The sequence below is a fragment of the Lithobates pipiens genome, unplaced genomic scaffold (assembly GCF_037356315.1).
Source record: "Lithobates pipiens isolate NorthernLeopardFrog02 unplaced genomic scaffold, aLitPip1_a1.2 Scaffold_23, whole genome shotgun sequence".
Taxonomy (NCBI): Eukaryota; Metazoa; Chordata; class Amphibia; order Anura; family Ranidae; genus Lithobates; species Lithobates pipiens.
Genome location: NW_027507785.1, coordinates 38,497,063 through 38,516,314, shown reverse-complemented (window position 1 = coordinate 38,516,314; position 19,252 = coordinate 38,497,063).

The following is a 19,252-nucleotide window of genomic DNA, read 5'->3' as shown; positions in this document are numbered from 1 at the left end:
TTATGAGGGGTTCCCACCATCCCTGTGCTGTGCTGACTTCCTCCTGGGTGTTCTTATTATGAGGGGCTCCCACCATCCCTGTGCTGTGCTGACTTCCTCCTGGGGGTTCTTATTATGAGGGGATCACACCATCCCTGTGCTGTGCTGACTTCCTCCTGGGGGTTCTTATTATGAGGGGATCACACCATCCCTGTGCTGTGCTGACTTCCTCCTGGGGGTTCTTATTATGAGGGGATCACACCATCCCTGTGCTGTGCTGACTTCCTCCTGGGGCTGCTTACGGTGCTGCTGTCAGCGCTGTATGTCACGGAGCTGCTGTCAGCGCTGTATGTCACGGAGCTGCTGTCAGCGCTGTATGTCACGGAGCTGCTGTCAGCGCTGTATGTCACGGAGCTGCTGTCAGCGCTGTATGTCACGGAGCTGCTGTCAGCGCTGTATGTCACGGAGCTGCTGTCAGCGCTGTATGTCACGGAGCTGCTGTCAGCGCTGTATGTCACGGTGCTGCTGTCAGCGCTGTATGTCACGGAGCTGCTGTCAGCGCTGTATGTCACGGAGCTGCTGTCAGCGCTGTATGTCACGGAGCTGCTGTCAGCGCTGTATGTCACGGAGCTGCTGTCAGCGCTGTATGTCACGGAGCTGCTGTCAGCGCTGTATGTCACGGTGCTGCTGTCAGCGCTGTATGTCACGGAGCTGCTGTCAGCGCTGTATGTCACGGAGCTGCTGTCAGCGCTGTATGTCACGGTGCTGCTGTCAGCGCTGTATGTCACGGAGCTGCTGTCAGCGCTGTATGTCACGGTGCTGCTGTCAGCGCTGTATGTCACGGAGCTGCTGTCAGCGCTGTATGTCACGGAGCTGCTGTCAGTGCTGTATGTCACGGAGCTGCTGTCAGCGCTGTATGTCACGGAGCTGCTGTCAGCGCTGTATGTCACGGAGCTGCTGTCAGCGCTGTATGTCACGGTGCTGCTGTCAGCGCTGTATGTCACGGAGCTGCTGTCAGCGCTGTATGTCACGGAGCTGCTGTCAGTGCTGTATGTCACGGAGCTGCTGTCAGCGCTGTATGTCACGGAGCTGCTGTCAGCGCTGTATGTCACGGAGCTGCTGTCAGCGCTGTATGTCACGGTGCTGCTGTCAGCGCTGTATGTCACGGAGCTGCTGTCAGCGCTGTATGTCACGGAGCTGCTGTCAGCGCTGTATGTCACGGAGCTGCTGTCAGCGCTGTATGTCACGGAGCTGCTGTCAGCGCTGTATGTCACGGAGCTGCTGTCAGCGCTGTATGTCACGGTGCTGATGTCAGTGCTCTGTATTACGGTGCTGCTGTCAGTGCTCTGTATCTCCTGCACCCTCTTGTTTGCCTACCCTGGTCCCTGACCTTCCCTCTCCTCCATTGCCTTCATTAGCTCCATAGTCCTGAATTGTCAGAACAATTTCCCAAATAAAAAAAAAATGCTTGTAGTTATCGATCCCAAATTCACCTCATACATGTATTATGCTATTGTCCAGGTGGTGGGACTACGTGCTACCCCCTAATAATTACCCCGTGGCCGCAAATTCGACCTAAAGGTTTGCGAAATTCGCCTCCCATTGAAGTCAATGGAGCCCGCGGCGAACGGTCGTTTTCGCGAACGTTTGTGCCCGTTCGCGTTTCGCGTTCGCGAAACGTCCCGTCGGAAGTTCGTCCATCACTATTTGTTACTGACTCCAGTCTTGGTCACACATTCCTTTAAAAAAGCCTCTTATAATTCCTCGCCACCCAAACAAGATAAGCGGTTCCATCAGTCTCCCCCATCATACGCATTAAGATGGAACAGAGAAGCTGACCATAGTGAAGTCCCATATCAACATTTGAAGTACTTATTAAAAAATAAATATAAATATATTGTAGGGCTGTTACTGAGTACATTTTTCGTATTCAATTCATTGTTTTTTTTTAATTGACTAATTTCGATTAATTATAACGCACATACAGATCCAACTACTTTTAGCTGCATTGCAACTCTGCATTAGTCAGTGATAAATGTGGTATACACTATATACAATCACCCGACACTAGTTAGTTTCCACAATCCATGACTTAACTTCACAGTTCACACAAATATGTTTTAAATTCTGTAGCACTGACGTAAGTCATTTTTTTTTCCACAGTAGTGTGACAATCCCTCTACCTCCGACCTAACTAATCACTCTCACCTTATGGCATGGACCCCTGTGCAAACAGGTGGTCATGCAAGCGGGTATCAAAAGGGTTAACACGGACCATAAATTTCTCTCACTTCTCCTTAGATCTCAGCAAGGACACCAGGTCATGGGTAGAAAGAAAAGATGAAAGTGCTCACCGCTTAAGTATAAGATAACATTTTTGTGTTCAAACACAAACTACTCACATAAAGATGATAAAAACAGCATGTAAAGCCGACAATCATGTTAGTTCCGTAGGGCAGCAGCGGGTGTTGTCATGCGTAGCTCCTCCCCCGTACGAGTTACGTTCAATCAGAACTTCAACGTCACCAGACTCCTCCCCCTTCCCTTCGTTAGCATACAGAGGAACTTGGGGAAGGGGGGAGGAGTCCAGTGATGTTGACTTCCGTGACATCACCGGATCTCCAAGGGAACTCCCTGAAGACCCAGAAAAATTAATCAAGGAATTAATCTTTAATTTCCACAGCCCTAATATATTGCACTTACAAACATGGGCAGCAATCAAGCATGTACAATGCACAAAACCAGCTCTGGTCACCAGATTTCAGGGTCATATGTGATGAAACTTATAGGGCTGAGCTAGAATGCACGAGGTACTGATAGCGACCATTTTGGAATCTGGTGACTGGAGTTGATTTCCGTTTTTCAGGCTGTTTTTCCTTAATTTTTACTTGGTGATTAAGCCATTAAGTCTGTTATTTTTCAGACCAAGCTGTTCAGCAAAAGTGACAGTCAGGGGCAGTGGTGGCTGGTGCTCAAAAATGTTGGGGAAGGCGCAAACAAACTGAAAAATTCTGAAAAAAAAAACAATTGCAGCCTCACTGAGCCCATCAATTGCAGCCACTGTGCCATCAAACGCAGCCACTGTGCCATCAAACGCAGCCACTGTGGCCATCAAACACAGCCACTGTGCCATTAAATACAGCCACTGTGCCATTAAAAGCAGCCACTGTGCCCATCAAACCCAGGCACTGTGCCATTAAACGCAGCCACTCTGCCATTAAACGCAGCCACTGTGCCCATTAAATGCAACTGTGCCCTTCAAAAAACTTGCCATGCCTCTTACTAAATAGCTTGCACTGTCTACTTTCCAAAAAGTATACTTGTACTGTCGTGGCGTTTTTGGGCCTTGAGAAATGACATAGGCTGTCAGTACATCAGGATTGATATATATATATATATATATATATATATATATATATATATATATATATATATATATATATATCATAGTTTGTGGACTCTATAACTTTCCTACAGGCTAAATCATATACATTGATTTGGGTTATTTTCCCCAAAGAAATTTAGCAGAATACAGTCTGGCCTAAATATATGAAGGAAAAATTATTTGTTTGCAAAATGTTTGACAAAAATTAAGAAAAACACTTATTTTTTCAAGGTTTTTAGTCTTTTTTCAAAAAATAAATAAAAAGAAAACAGTGGTGATTAAATACCACCAAAACAAAGCTCTGTTTGTTGTATAAAATTTGTATGGGTACAGTGTTGCATGACCGCACAAATGTCATTCAATGTGTGAAAGCGCCGAAAACTGAAAATTGTGCTGGGCGGGAAGGCAGTGAAAGTGGCAGGTATTGAAGTGGCTAAACACATCTCTTGCAGCATGGTGATCTTGACCTGTCTGTGTCTGTATCAGATATAATTACTGTTTAGCTCTCACCTGCACCAGCACTAGACTAATTTACCCAGGGATTGTGGGATATGTCATTTCTTCACAGGAAGGGTCAGTTCTTAGACTACAGACAGAGGTCATGCATTTACCTATGCTGTGCCATACCGCATGCCTCATGCCTCATGTTTAAACACAAACAGGTTCAGCTGACACAGGAATGTAAAAGATTATAAACTGACTTGATCTGCAGATCGAAGTTCCTCTCTTTGATCTGTACCTGAATAAACAAAAAGATACAAAATGAAACAATGTTTCTTTTTATTTTTTTGTTTTATCGGCTGAGCAATGTTGTTGATAAACTTTGTCAGGCTTATTTTTTTACAGCTCCAATTGTCGGGACTTTGTTTACATTTCAGCTGTCAACAGGGGAACCCCACTGACAGCTGAATGAGTCATCGGTTGTTAAGGAAGCGGCGACCGCGCTCCTTAACAGCCGTTAACGATTGAAAAAACTAAGCAAAAAAACAAAAAAATTTAAATAAGCATAAACCAAAAAAGAAATGGGCAGACTCGATGGACTACTCTGACGTTTTCTGACATCATTTTTCTATGTTTCTATGTAATTTTTTCATTTTTTTTTTCATTTTAGCTGTCAGTGGTAGAATCCCGCTGACGACTGAAAGAAGCGAGCCTGAAAGTATCGGTTTCAGGTCTTGGAGCATTTCCACGAGTAGTGATATTTGCGCAAATGCTTAGTATTGGCACCAATACCGATAATAGTAGGTTTTTGCTTTAATAAAAATAAATACTTAATAAACCAAAACCGGATTGAGATCAATTTCTGTATTGCTGCCCATCCATTACTATGTTGGAGCAGACCACCTGCACATTTTTGGTTTTATACTGTACAGACAGCAAGATTAGTTACATTATAATGACCACATTCACATACCGTCCATATCTAAAAAATATATATTTTAAACTATAGATTCTTTTAAAATGGATTAGGTTATAACTATCCACTAAGTCTGTTTGTTTCTTGATGGTAGAACACATTCTGATATCCGGGCCTTTTATCTGCAAACTAATTCATCTTCAGCAGAGGAGGGGAAGCGCCCTGCTCAGTTAATGTTTAAAAGTTGGCAGCATTCTATGGAAGTGAACTAATTGTTTTCCCCTGCTCCTGTGTCATGACCCCCACACTGGAGGCTCCGTCTGACACTCACTCCTGATATATTATTCACATTCCACTGCAAGTCTAAATCAGAAGTCAACGTGAGTCACTTCACCTCAGAAATCCTTCTCTAGTTCCACTGAAAATAATTTAAAAATTAACATTTACTGGTAAAGCTTTATTAAAATATGGACAATTTTGTTATAGGAGTTACTTTTTTATTATAAAATATACTTTTTTTAAATTAATTTTATGTGTACTTGTAAGCATTAGTTCAGCAGACCATAATACATCACATGATCCATAAGGGAGAAAGTGTATTGGGTGGTAGGAATTTCAGGGGCACCTCTAAAATTAAACTTGTGAATATGTGAAAAGTATAACAAATCTTTGTTTAGTTAAAACAAACATTGCATCTCACATATTATAAATCAATGGCAAAAAGCCAAATTCAGTTGCAATAAAAAATATGTGAACCCTTTTGGAATGATATGGATTTCTGCACAAATAGGTCATAAAATGTGATCTGATCTTTATCTAAGTCACAACAATAGACAATCACAGTCTGCTTAAACTAATAACACACAAAGAATTAAATGTTACCTTGTTTCTATTGAGCACACCATGTAAACATTCACAGCGCAGGTGGAAAAAGTATGTGAACCCCTAGACTAATGAGATCCCCAAGAGCTAATTGGAGTGAGGTGTCAGCCAACTGGAGTCCAATCAATGAGATGAGATTGGAAGTGTTGGTTACAGCTGCCGTGCCCTATAAAAAACACACACCAGTTCTGAGTTTGCTTTTCACAAGAAGCATTGCCTGATGTGAATGATGCCTCGCACAAAAGAGCTCTCAGAAGACCTACGATTAAGAATTGTTGACTTGCATGAAGTTGGAAAGGGTTATAAAAGTATCCCCAAAAGCCTTGCTGTTCATCAGTCCATGGTAAGACAAATTGTCTATAAATGGAGTAAGTTCAGCACTGCTGCTACTCTCCCTAGGTGGGACTGCAGATGACTGCAAGAGCACAGCACAGACTGCTCAATGAGGTGAAGAAGAATCCTAGAGTGTCAGCTAAAGACTTACAAAAGTTTCTGGCATATGCTAACATCCCTGTTAGCAAATCTACAAGTCAACAATTCTTAATCGTAGGTCTTCTGAGAGCTCTTTTGTGCAAGGAACATGATGTGAAATTGAAGGTTTGGTTGGTCGAATTTTGAAGTCAATGGTGGCATCATCGGATCACAAAACGCACACATTTTCTGATTTTCAAAAGAAAGTTCTTTCAAAATTTGACCCGTGTATGGCCAGCATTAGATGACCAAAAGATCAAAAAATGCCTTTATAATAATAACCTTCAGGGTCCAGCTTCCATCTGGGAAGCTGCTCTCCACTGGTGATGTTCCCTTTAAAAGATTTACATGGATACACTCCACTCACCTCTGGTTTACTCAAAGATGCGAAGAGAAAAAGTTAATAGTGCAATATGCCTTCTGTAAATACTGATAAAAGTAAACTCTAGCATTCACAATAAAAACACTTGAATAAAGCATCTATATACAAAATCTCAGCAGATCGCCTCCTTGCCGACTTCCAGGTACCGGAGACACAGGAAGTGACGTCACAAGGGCGGGGCTCATTTAGTAAGCTCTGGAGCAACTGCTCTTTCAGAGCACAAGTGCACTTTGAACAACCCATTTGCCTTTAGTAAATTAATCCTATAATTTTAGTGTCATTATACATGGGACAAATAGAATAACATTTATACATTTTACCTACAGCAGCATTACATTTCTTTAAAACTAACAGTGGTTAAAGTAGAAAAAAAATGTAGTAAAAAGAAAGGGGGACAGAAAATGAAAAAACAAATAAAACCACCACCAATGATATCTTCACCAACAAAACTTTAATCAGCCAATAACCACTCCTCTGAAATGCTTCACCAGCATGGATTTAATCATTTTGTTGTTCGACTAACTTTTCAGCGTGAGGGCCACATCGTATATATTAAAAACATTCCTGGACCAATAAAAAAAAAAGTTTTATAAATTAACCACTTAAGGACTGGAAGGATCTGCCCCCTTAATGACCAGGCCATTTTTTGCGATACGGTACCGCATCACTTTAACTGACAATTGCATGGTCATGGGACACTGTACCCTAGAAAAATGTATGCCTTTTTTTTCTACAAATAGAGCTTTCTTTTGGTGGTAATTGACCACTTCTACGTTTTTTATTTTTTGCGCTATAAACAAAAAAAGAGCGTAAATTTTGAAAAAAAAATAAACAATATTCTTTACTTTTTGCTATAATAAATAATTTCTTCATCAGTTTAGACCATGTATTCCATGAATTCTTCCACATATTTTAGGTAAAAAAAAAATCGCAATAAGTGTGTATTGATTGGTTTGCACAAAAGTTATAGCATCTATAAAATAGGGAATATATTTATGGCATTTTTATGATTAATTTATTTTACTAGTAGTGGCAGCGATCTCCTTTTAGCAGGACTGCGACATTGCGGTGGACAGATCGGACAATTTTTTGGGACCAGTGACATTTATATTGCGATCATAGCCACTGATTACTGTATAAATGTCACTGGCAGGGAAGGGGTTAACACTAGAGGACGATCAAGGGGTTAAGTGCTACCTAGGAAGGTGTTTCTAACTGTGGGGGGAGGGGACTGCCTGGAGGAGGAGAGAGATCGCTGTTCCTGATCACTAGGCTCTTCCCTATCCCTATCGCTCCTAAAGTGTCCGACGTACACTTACGGCGATTCGCGCAGCCGTGCCAACCTGCCGCAGTATAATGACGGCGGCTGGTCGGCAAGCGGTTAACAAATCAACTTTAAATGAAAGAATACATTTTAATTTGGGTTTTTTGTAATCAGTGTAAGCTTTATAACAATAGAGAAAAAACTTCAGTAAACAAAGCATAGAAATTTCAAATAAACTTGAGCTCATCCCCAGTCCCCATCAGAGTCCCCATCAAGTCCCCCTTACATCGGAGGCCCTCTTTAATCAGAATCCTCCTTACATGAGAGTCCCCATCAGAGCCCCCATCACATCAATGTCCCCATCAGAGTCCCCATCAAAGACCCCCTTACATCACGGTCCCCATTACAGTCCAATCGTATATCAGAGGGCCAGATAAAATCTTGCAGCAGAATGGATTTGGCCTGTGGGCCATAGTTAGGAGAACCTGGGTTAGGAGAACCTGGGTTAGGAGAACAACATGGGTTAGGATATCCTCTAAATACAGCATTGTGCTCCTGCGTTTAGACATTTGAAAGCTCAACTTTGTTATAATTTCACAGATTTTGATCCTTATTTAAAGTATATCTAAAGCCAACTTTTTAGCATTGGATAGAGTAAGGAATGGTTAAGACCACTGTTTTGTTTTGTCTTGTTTGTTTTTTTGCTGCCTGTGTCCCCCACTTGGGAGATTTAACTTCCTGTCCTGAAGACAAAATAGAGGTTGAAAAGAAATCTCTCCAAAGCAAATGGAAATCTGCCCTCACTAGAATTAGTGTCCCCATTGGAAGATTTCCCTTTTTGTTCTGCTGAAAACTGTAAAATGTTGGATTTCCCATCACTGTCTATACTTTTGCCAATTATCAGATAGAGAAGGTGAATGTTTCCCAGCTAGGACACAGACAGCAATAAAAATCCAATTAAGGTTCAGACTTTCCCTACTCTATCCCAGGATTTAAGGTTTTGTTTTTGGATGTACTGTAAATTAATCTTGGCGGCCGCCATAATCCACGTTCCAGAGAGGAAAAACGTTTCAGCCTTTTGGGTCTATAAATCTTTATAGGGGATACAGTATTCTATATAAATGTAAATCCCTTCCTTCCTCATTGTAGCAAAGCAAAAATCCTCACTAGACCACCTGGCCTGGGTCGCTGTGATGGCACAAGCCCCACCAGTGCTCATGCACTGCCCTGGCTGTCTGTAGTGATAAAGGGGGCTTTAACTCCTTTAACAGATGTTAAACCCAGAACTGGAAAGTGGACAGTCTGTCCAACAGGTTCCAAGACTCCGGGCCATGCTTCCTGCCCTGCTGAGGGTGCTGGGACTGGTTCCATTCAGGAGGAAAGTGTTCTACAGCTGACAGCTGATATGTGGAGGTCTCCGCTGCCAGTGAACTGAGAAATAGAGAATTTCAAAGTATATCCATCCAAATCTTCATGTGGTGAGTGGGATTCTGAGACCTTCAAAAGGAAGGATGTATCATCTTTACATTTATACCTTACATATACATGTAAAAAAACAGATCATCTCATTATAGACAATGCTATTGAAGTGTGTTAATGTAGAAGAAAAAAGTTGACAAACAGATTTAGGTCCTTGTGAATGGTACCAGCAGTAGGCAGTCTGCTTGCCTTTACTAGCTCACAATATACCAGCACATATGATGAAAATAAATGTAAAAAAATAAAGAAAATAGTGCATTGGAGTGTGGAGAACATCACCTATAGTCCTTTATTCCAATAAAAAAATATGATAGTTGACCCCCCCTTCTGGCTATAACAGCCTCCATTCTTCTCAGAAGGCTTTCCACAATGGAATTGGAATGCTATGTTGTGTCCATGTAGCTAAAAGAACATTTGTAAGGTCAAGTTCTGATGTTGAATGAGAAGCCCTGGCTCAAAATTGGTGCTCCAAATCATCCTAAAGGTGTTCAGTAGGGTTGAGGTTATGGCTCTGACCACTCAAGCAAACCATGTCTTCATAGATCATTCCAAATCATCCTAAAGGTGTTCAGTAGGGTTGAGATTTTGGCTCTGGTCATTCAAGCAAACCATGCCTTCATGGATCATTCCAAATCAGTTCAAAGGTGTTCAGTAGCATTGAGGTTTTGGCTGTGGCCACTCAAGCTAATCATGTCTTCATGGATCATTCCAAATCATCCTAAAGGTGTTCAGTAGGGTTGAGGTTTTGGCTCTGGCCACTCAAGTAAACCATGTCTTCATAGATCATTCCAAATCATCCCAAAGGTGTTCAGTAGGGTTGAGGTTTTGGTTCTGGCCACTCAAGCAAACCATTGTCTTCATGAATAATTCCAAATCATCCTAAAGGTGTTCAGTAGGGTTGAGGTTTTGGCTCTGGCCACTCAAGTAAACCATGTATTTATAAATCATTCCAAATCATCCTAAAGGTGTTCAGTAGGGTTGAGGTTTTGGCTCTGGCCATTCAAGCAAACCACGTCTTCATAGATCATTCCAAATCATCCTAAAGGTGTTCAGTAGGGTTGAGGTTTTGGCTCTGGCCACTCAAGCAAACCATGTCTTCATAGATCATTCCAAATCATCCTAAAGGTGTTCAGTAGGGTTGAGGTTTTGGTTCTGGCCACTCAAGCAAACCATTGTCTTCATGAATAATTCCAAATCATCCTAAAGGTGTTCAGTAAGGTTGTGGTCACTACTCTGTGCAGGCCACTCAATTTCCTCCACACCAACCTGGTTAAACCATGTCTTTATGCAGCTGGCTTTGTACACAAGGACACAGTCATATTGGAACAGAAGAGCAGTTCCCCAAAATGTTGTGACAAGGTTGGAAATGTACAATCATCTGAAAGGTATTTTTATGATGTAGTATTGACAGTACCCTTCAGCAGGAAAACCTGGGGTGTCTATGTGTGATTAGCCATATAATGTTTATAGATAAGATGTGATCTTGTTTGTTTTTTAATCAGGCTTTGCGTCTTGCTTTAGAGTGCTAAACAGTGTTTGTGCTTTACTGCTCCTTCTCATAATGCCAGTCTATGAGTTGGCCAAGTCACTGAAAACAATGCACTCCCTGTGCGGTTGATCTAAGGTAAAGCTCAGCTTTAAAGTGAAAATAAGGAGACATAAACACAAATACTAAGACTACTAAACCAAACTAAATTACCCCAAATACTACCCTCCCAAGATAAAACACCCTCTGAATCAAGGGGAAAAGGAAATCAAATTTCACTTAAGCAGCTCTCAGATGTAAGCACGTTCTCAGATGTAAAGCCTAGATATAGTTTATGTAAAACATCAAAAAATACTGGGCAGAAAAGTCTGTCTGGCAATACTTTGTTTCAATGAATATCGCAGGCATATGGTGGAATTGGACATTGTGTTTGTTGGGGTTTTCCCCCTGTTCCTGGCAATTCTGAAGCTTCCTGTCGGGTGATCCTAGTGTGTGATTTTTGGACACCTCTGAGTCCCCAACCCTCCCCCCTCCCCCCGCAAGCCACTTTAGGCAAGTAGAGGTGAGACATGGATTGACCCAATTATCAATCCTGCATCCACTTTTGCTAATGTGTTCCTACACTTGTATTCATCTGACTAAATATAAATGAATGTGCAATATATCATGGATTCAAATGAATTATCATTATTTATTTAGCTATTTGTGTATTTATGATGGAGATTTTGTATTGTTTTTGGTTATAGGTTTTTGATATGGATTCTGTTGTATTTTTCCATTAGTGCAACTATGTGTATGTGTGTATATGTATATATGTGTATGTATGTATATGTATGTGTGTATGTATATGTATGTGTATATATATGTATCAATATAATTTTTATTTTATTTTTACCTTTTCCCACCCCCTTAACGCTGTGGCTCTTTTTGACACACAATTTTTAATTACACAATTCCCTATAAAAGCGCTTGCCCATGGTGTACGAGACTAGCCTAGCTTTGAAGAAGGGGGTGCACCCCTGAAACAGGTTAGCTGTACCCCGTGTACTGTGCATGTCCATGCATTGTTTTTATGGACTTTTGTCAGCTGCATTTTGTGAGTACCCATTTTTATATAAAACATTTTCAATTATCTTTGGTAATGCGCTAGCTGTGCGCATGCCTTCCATTTCTGTTTTCCTTGTAGTCCCTTTCAGATTACCCCATCTGAGGAAGGCTGCATCCACCTTGTTTTGGATACCATATATACCCTTTCACACCACCATTTTATTTGACATCTGTTACGCCACACTTTGGAAGACCTATTAGTGCTGGAAGTGATTTTTGTATAGGCCCTATATCAGTAACGGTGAACCTTGGCACCCCAGATATTTTGGAACTACATTTCCTATGATGCTCAACTACACTGCAGAGTGCAAGAGCATTATGGGAAATGTAGTTCCAAAACATCTGGGGTGCCAAGGTTCACCATCACTGCCCTATATCTATTTCTGTGAATTAATTTGGCATTTGGTGTTTATGATTTGATTTCCTCTTTATATGCCACCAATATACTCTGCAACCCGCTACAGAATACACAGAACCATTCAATATCAGCCATGCCCCACAGAAGCCTACAATCGAATTTCGTCCCTAGAATTACACACACTAATGCCACGTACACACGATCAGAATTTTTGTCGGAAAAAGCTCTGATGGTTTTCCCATCGGAATTCTGACTGAATTCTGCTCAAACTGTCTTGGCTTCACACGGTCACACCAAATTTCCGACTGCCAAGAACACGGTGCCGTACAACACATACGACGGGACTTGAAAAAGGAAGTTCAATACCTAGTAGCCAATAGCTTCCATCTCGTAGTTGAATCTGAGCATGCGTGAGTTTTTGCGTGTCGGAATTGCATACACACAATCGGAATTTTCCATCGGGAAAATTGAGAACATGCTCTCAAATCTTTGCTGGCGGGAATTCGGCCAGCTAAATTTCGATGGAGCATACACACGGTCACATTTTCCGATGAAAAGCTCTCATCGGACTTTTGCTGGCCGAAATTCCGAACGTGTTTACGCGGCATTAGACCAAATGCCAATAAGCCTACTTATAAGCCAGCCCATCAGTGCTGAAGGCCATTGCTACGAACACTGAGCTACTCACCAAAGGAAAGGTGGTGGTATTACCTACAGCAGTCCATCAACAGGATTGCCTCCAGATAGCACTGCCATGACACCACATTCCCCAAAGCATAAAAATGAATCGGAGGGTTGGCTGTATCCATAAGCAGCATATTCTATTTTTTAAATTAACTTCAAAATAATTTTTAAAAAAACTGCTTTGATTTTCCTTCATTTTGTTTTCTTGCTACCCAGATGTTTTTCCTGACTTGTTGCACAATTGGTTTCCCAATCAGCGCTTATCCCAGGAACAATGTCAGATGGCAGTGGCCAGGTAACCAGAGATGGGAGCGCAAATCTTCTCTGCAGGATCTGTCCTTCCACCATGGATTATAAATGAAATGTTCTAAGCTCTGCTGAAAATACACGTGAAGAGTACACTACAAAAATAACGCCTACAAAAGACCCTTTAACTAGGTCAGGAAATTGTAAAGGGAAACTGAAGTTTTGTTAAAAGAGAAAACCAGAACAATCATACATATTGTAAGGTTTTATTACAGATTCCTACCTACTTCTGATCCATAGATACTAAGCATAGCAGCTGCTGACATTTTTCAAAAATCAGATCCAAGTGTGAATTTCTGGATGTGCATATATGCTTGGGTTCAAAGATGAATTTCCAAGACTTCATGGCTAAACTCCACCAACTGATTTGGTTGGTGAAATCTTGCCAAAGTGGAAACACAGATTGAACTGCTTAGGTAAAATGTAAGTTCAACTTTTTTTTTTCTTTATTTAAGAGTGTATTTTTGTTTTGGGTAATTTAGTTTATTTCATTAGGTGTTCTATAAATGTGTGATTTTTTGTGTGTATATGATTATTTGTGTACTGTGCTTTAAAGAAGAACTGTGTGTTTTCATTTTGGATAGGAAAAAAGGAGGGTTCTAACCACTGTAATGCCCCATACACACGGTCGGACATTCCGACCAAAAAATCAGTCGGATTTTTTCCAACAGATTTTGGCCAAAACTTGTGTTGCATACACACGGTCGCACAAAGTTGTCGGAAAATACGATCGTTCTGAATGAGGTGATGTCAAACACGTATGTCGGCGCTATAAACGGGCCAGTAGCCAATAGCTTTCGTCTCTTAGTTTATTCTGAGCATGCATGGCACTTTGTCCGTCAGAATTGTCTACACACGAACGGAGTATATGCAATCGAATTTTATTGTCGGAAAATTTTAGATCTTGCTCTTAAAGTTTGTGTGTCAGAAAATTCGATGGAAAAAGCCAGATGGAGCCCACACATGGTCGGATTTTCCGTCAACATGATCCGATCGCACATTTTCCGTCTGAAAATCTGACCGTGTGTTTGGGGCATTAGACTTTTATTCGCCATCTGTGTCCTATTGCAGAGATTTCCCTTCACTTCCCTTCATGGGTTTTCTGCTTACTGTCCCAAAGCCAGGCAGGAAGTGAGAGGAAATCCCTGCAAATTAAGGGAAATCCTTGGGGACCCCCAGGTCACCAGAACTAGTGTCCCCATTGGATGATATCCCCTATATTACTTTTCTGGGGACAACTCATAATTTGGGATTTTCTTTTACTTTCACTTTCAATTATGAACGTAAACAGGACAAATAGAGAGGATGAACCCCCCTTAGCCCTTGTACATGCGGACCGTTTTGTCGGATATTCCGACTGTGTGTGGTATGCATCGAACTGTTTACGTCGGAATATCCATCGGACCAAATTTTCCAACTTGCTGGAAATATTTTCCGACAAACTGCTCCAATCGGACATACTCCGATCATGTGTAGAGAATTCCGATCGGACAAAGTGCCACACATGCTCAGATCAAATTCCTACATCAAAGCTTTGGCTACTAGCCTGAACGTAGTCCCATCGTAACGAAATTACGTCATCACGTTCTGAAAGATCAGATTTTCCGACAACTTTGTCCGACCGTGTGTATGCAACAGTTTCGGACAAGATCCGTCAGACAAAATCCGAGGGACAAAATCCGGCGGATTTGGTTGTCGGAATGTCCGACCGTGTGTACAAGGTCTAACAGGGGCACAGACAGTAATAAAAACTGACAGGTGTTCTAATCCCTCCCCACTCTATCCAAAACTAAAAAAAATAAACTTTTGCCTTTAGTTATACTTTAACATATCTTTTTTTTTTCTTTTTACTCTTTCTATTGAAAATAAAGTAAATGGTGAAGCTAATGAAAAGTTGATATTTGGCACAAGAGTTTACGGCCCATTTAAGGCCAGCTGCGCCTTCAAACAACACCTAAAAGAGGAACTTCCTTCCCCCATAGATTTTTTTTCTTCTTTCCACTCTTACCTTGGTCACTGGGTTGTCCTCACATGTGCAGCAAATCCAGTGGTTGATATCCACCAAATTGGCAGGCAGGTCTCACACCACCATTTTCCTCTCCTGATGCCATAGGGAACTGGCTGTCTCTTCCTGGTTCAGGCAGCTGGCCCCCTAATGACGCACTGCCCAGTCTGCTCTCCTCCAGCTGCTGTTTTGAAACTGATGCCCCCTGGGATGTGTTCATATCCCAGGAGGTTTCAGGATCAAAGAAGATGTCATTCTCATCTAGGCAAGAATGGAGGTGAGGTGGAGTGTATTTAAAAAAAAAAAATAAGTAAATACACTTTAAAAATATGTGTTTAGGATGGGAGGAGTGGGTGTTGGCATTAAAAACGTTGCATTTGACTGAAGGTCTGCTTTAATTTCACTTTTCTCTTTGAGTGTAACTCATTTGCCCAAATTGGCAAAATCTCGTTTTTGCTCAGCTTCACACCATCCTATTAGATTAGTAATTATTTTTCTTATAGCATGAAATAAAACGTAATGTTTAACAAATGTTTGTGACACCTCTTATATTAGGAAATATTCATTTGATACATGATAAAACGTGACTACCTCATCTCATTGGTTTTCTGCTATTATTGTACCATAAAGGAGAAGGTGTTCTGTTGTCATAGGGTGTCCTGGGATAATAATGCTACATTTCCATAGACACAGCACAGTGAGTGTGGTCATACCAGGACAGGGCGTTCTGCTGTCATAGGGTGTCCTAGGATGACAATGCTACATTTCCATAGATACAGTACATTGAGTGTGGTCACACCAGGACAGGAAGTGTGTTATTGGCAGGATCACCAGGTTAAAATTAAACCTGTTAACATTTAAAGAGGAAGTAAATCCTGATGGGTTTACTTCCTCTTTCATTCCCTGCAAAGGTAAAGCATAAAGGACTACTATGCATCGCATAGTAGTCCATTATGTTTCACTTACCTGACACAGGAGCCAGCGATGTCACCGCTGTCCCCTGTAGTCCGGCGCATCCATCTTCTTGGTGGGGTCTCGCTGCTCCGCCGTTGTCATTCGGCGAAGCCGCGATGATGTCACTCCCGCACATGCACACGGGAGCCGACACTCGTGGAAGCTACGCGCATGCGCCGTAGACAGCGGTGCCTGTCTTCAGGCAAATATCTCCTAAACCGTATAGGTTTAGGAGATATTTCATGGACCTACAGGTAAGCCTTAATCTAGGCTTACCTGTAGGTCAAAGTGTGTTGTAAGGGTTTACAACCACTTTAATGGCGTTGAGCTCCTGGGGTGTTCCTGTGGTTCTCCTGAATGTTATGGATTTGGGTTGGTCTTTCATGTTGGGACAAAGTTGACGTTTTTATTGCTATGTAAACAATTGGTATAGACATATATATAACATTGCCTTCGTTCATCTATCTCCTGAAGAAGCTAAAATGTGTCGAAGAGGGTCTGCACAAATCTTGTCTCAATATTCTCTGGTTATATTATACACATGCAAGGTAACTACACCTGTGTTTGACCGATGAAGTGAATGTGTACAGTTGCTTTGACTCTTTTTGGAGGCGAATGGTTATTTGTATCTTAAAGCAGAGCTCCACCCAAAAGGGGAAGTTCTGCTTTAAGGACTCGTCCCCCACTCCTTTTGGCACTTTTGAGGAGGGGGGGAGCAGGTACCCAATTTTGACAGGTACCCACTCCTGCTTACGATCCAACCGCCTAGGTGATCGGAAACTGAAGTTCTCCTCCCTCCTCTCTGCAGTCTTCTGGACAGGTCCCAGAAGACTGCATCCACCATTCAAAATGAGCAATGTTGCTGACGATGATGATGCACAGACAGGTGCCAATAGTTGAGATGCCAGCGCCGAGAAAAGAAGACAGCAGGTGAAACCAACTGAGGTAAGCATGTGGGATGGGTGAGTGGCTATTTTTTAAAAGCCATGACATGTCATGTGCTGGTGTTGGTCCACTGTGTTTTATCAAGTCCAAAGTCAGTGCAGCTCTGCTCACCAGCTTTATGGAGATGCTGATTTCATTTTCCAGTAGGACTTGGCACTAGGGATGAGCCGAACACCCCCCGGTTCGGTTCGCACCAGAACTTGCGAACGACCCCCACGTTCAAAACGAACGTTAGAACCCCATTGAAGTCTATGGGACTCGAACGTTCGAAATGGAAAGTGCTAATTTTAACGGCTAATATGCAAGATATTGTCCTAAAAAGGGTTTGGGGACCTGCCTCCTGCCTCAGGGGACATGGGTCACTGCAAAAAAAAGTTTTAAAAACTGCCGTTTTGGCAGGAGCACTGATTTTAATGACGATTAAAGTGAAAAAAAAGGTGAAATATTCCTTTAAATATGGTGCCTGGGGGGTGTCTGTAGTATGCCTGTGAAGTGCCACGTGTTTCCCGTGTTTAGAACAGTCCCTGCACAAAATGACATTAAACGGAAATAACACCATTTAAAACTGCTTGCGGTTTTAATGTTATATCTGGTTCCTGCAATATGGTTGAAAATCATTGAGAAAAATGGCATGGGTAGCCCTCCCTGCCCATTACCAGCCTATTTGGGTCTTGTACGCATATTAAGGGGAACCCCGTACCCATATTAAAAAAAGGAAATGCGTGTGGCCCCCAGGCCCTATATACTCAGAACAGCAGTATACAGGCGGTGCAAACAAGACAGGGACTGTGTAGGTTTGTTGTGTTAAGTTGAATCTGTTTGTAATTTTCAACCGGTACATTTTTAAAGTGTAGCTCCAGTCAAACAAACTATTTTTAAGCTTTTTGGAAAACATAGGGAAGGGTTATCACCCCTGTATAATTTGTTTTGTCGTCCATCTTTTTTCATCTCACTTGCTGCTGTCTCCTTGCGTTTGCAAATAGGAGATGTTTGTAAGTTGGATGTTTGAAAGTAGGGGCCTGCCCTATATTATAGCGGTATGTACTGGGTACAGAGCACGCAGACAGCACGCACTATCTCCTAACACTACTGACTGCAAGCTCTATTATTAACCACTTGACCACTGGGCACTTAAACACCCTTAATAACCAGACCAATTTTCAGCTTTCGGTGCCCTCACATTTTGAATGACAATTACTCAGTCATGCAACACTGGACCTATAGGAAATGTTTGTCCTTTTTTTCACACAAATAGAGCTTTCTTTTGGTGGTATTTAATCACCTCTCAGTTTTTTATTTTTTGTGCTATAAAAGAAAAAAGACCGAAAATTCTGCGAAAAAATGAATTTTTCTTCGTTTCTGTTATAAAATTTAGCAGATTAGTAATTTTTTATTCATAAATTTTGGCCAAAATTCATACTACTACATATCTTTGGTAAAAATAAGTACAAATTGGTGGATATTATTTGGTCTTTGTGAAAGTTATAGAGTCCACAAGCTATGGTGCCAATATCTGAAAATTGATCACACCTGAAGTACTGACGGCCTATTTCCTTTTTTTTTTTTTTTTCCACAAAATTGTCATATTATCAGGTTATTTCACACACACAGCATATGCATACCAAAAGACCCTGGAGAATACAATGGTGGTCGTTGCAAATTTTTATCTCACACGGTATTTGCACAGCAATTTTTCAAACGCGTTTTTTGGGGGGAAAAAACAGATTTGTGCTTAAAAAACAAACAAAAAAAACAGTAAAGTTAGCCCAATGTTTGCATAAAGTGAAAGATGAAGTTATGCTGAGTAAATAGATATCAAACATGCCACTCTTCAAAATTGCACATGCCCGTGGAATGGCGCCAAACGTCGCTACTTAAAAAATCCCCATAGGCGACGCTTACATTTTTTTTTACTGGTTACATGTTTTGAGTTGCAGAGGAGGTCTAGGACTAGAATTATTGCTCTCGCTCTAACGTTCTCGGCGATACCTCACATGTGTGGTTTGAACACCGTTTTCATATGTGGGCGGGGCTTACGCATGCGTTCGCTTCTGCATGCGAGCACATGGGGACATGGGCGCTTTAAAAACATTTTTTTTTTTTTTATTGTTCATTTTACTTTATTTATTTTAGTTTGACATTTTTTTCCCAAAAATATATTTTTGATCACTTTTATTCCTATTACAAGGAATGTAAACATCCCTTGTA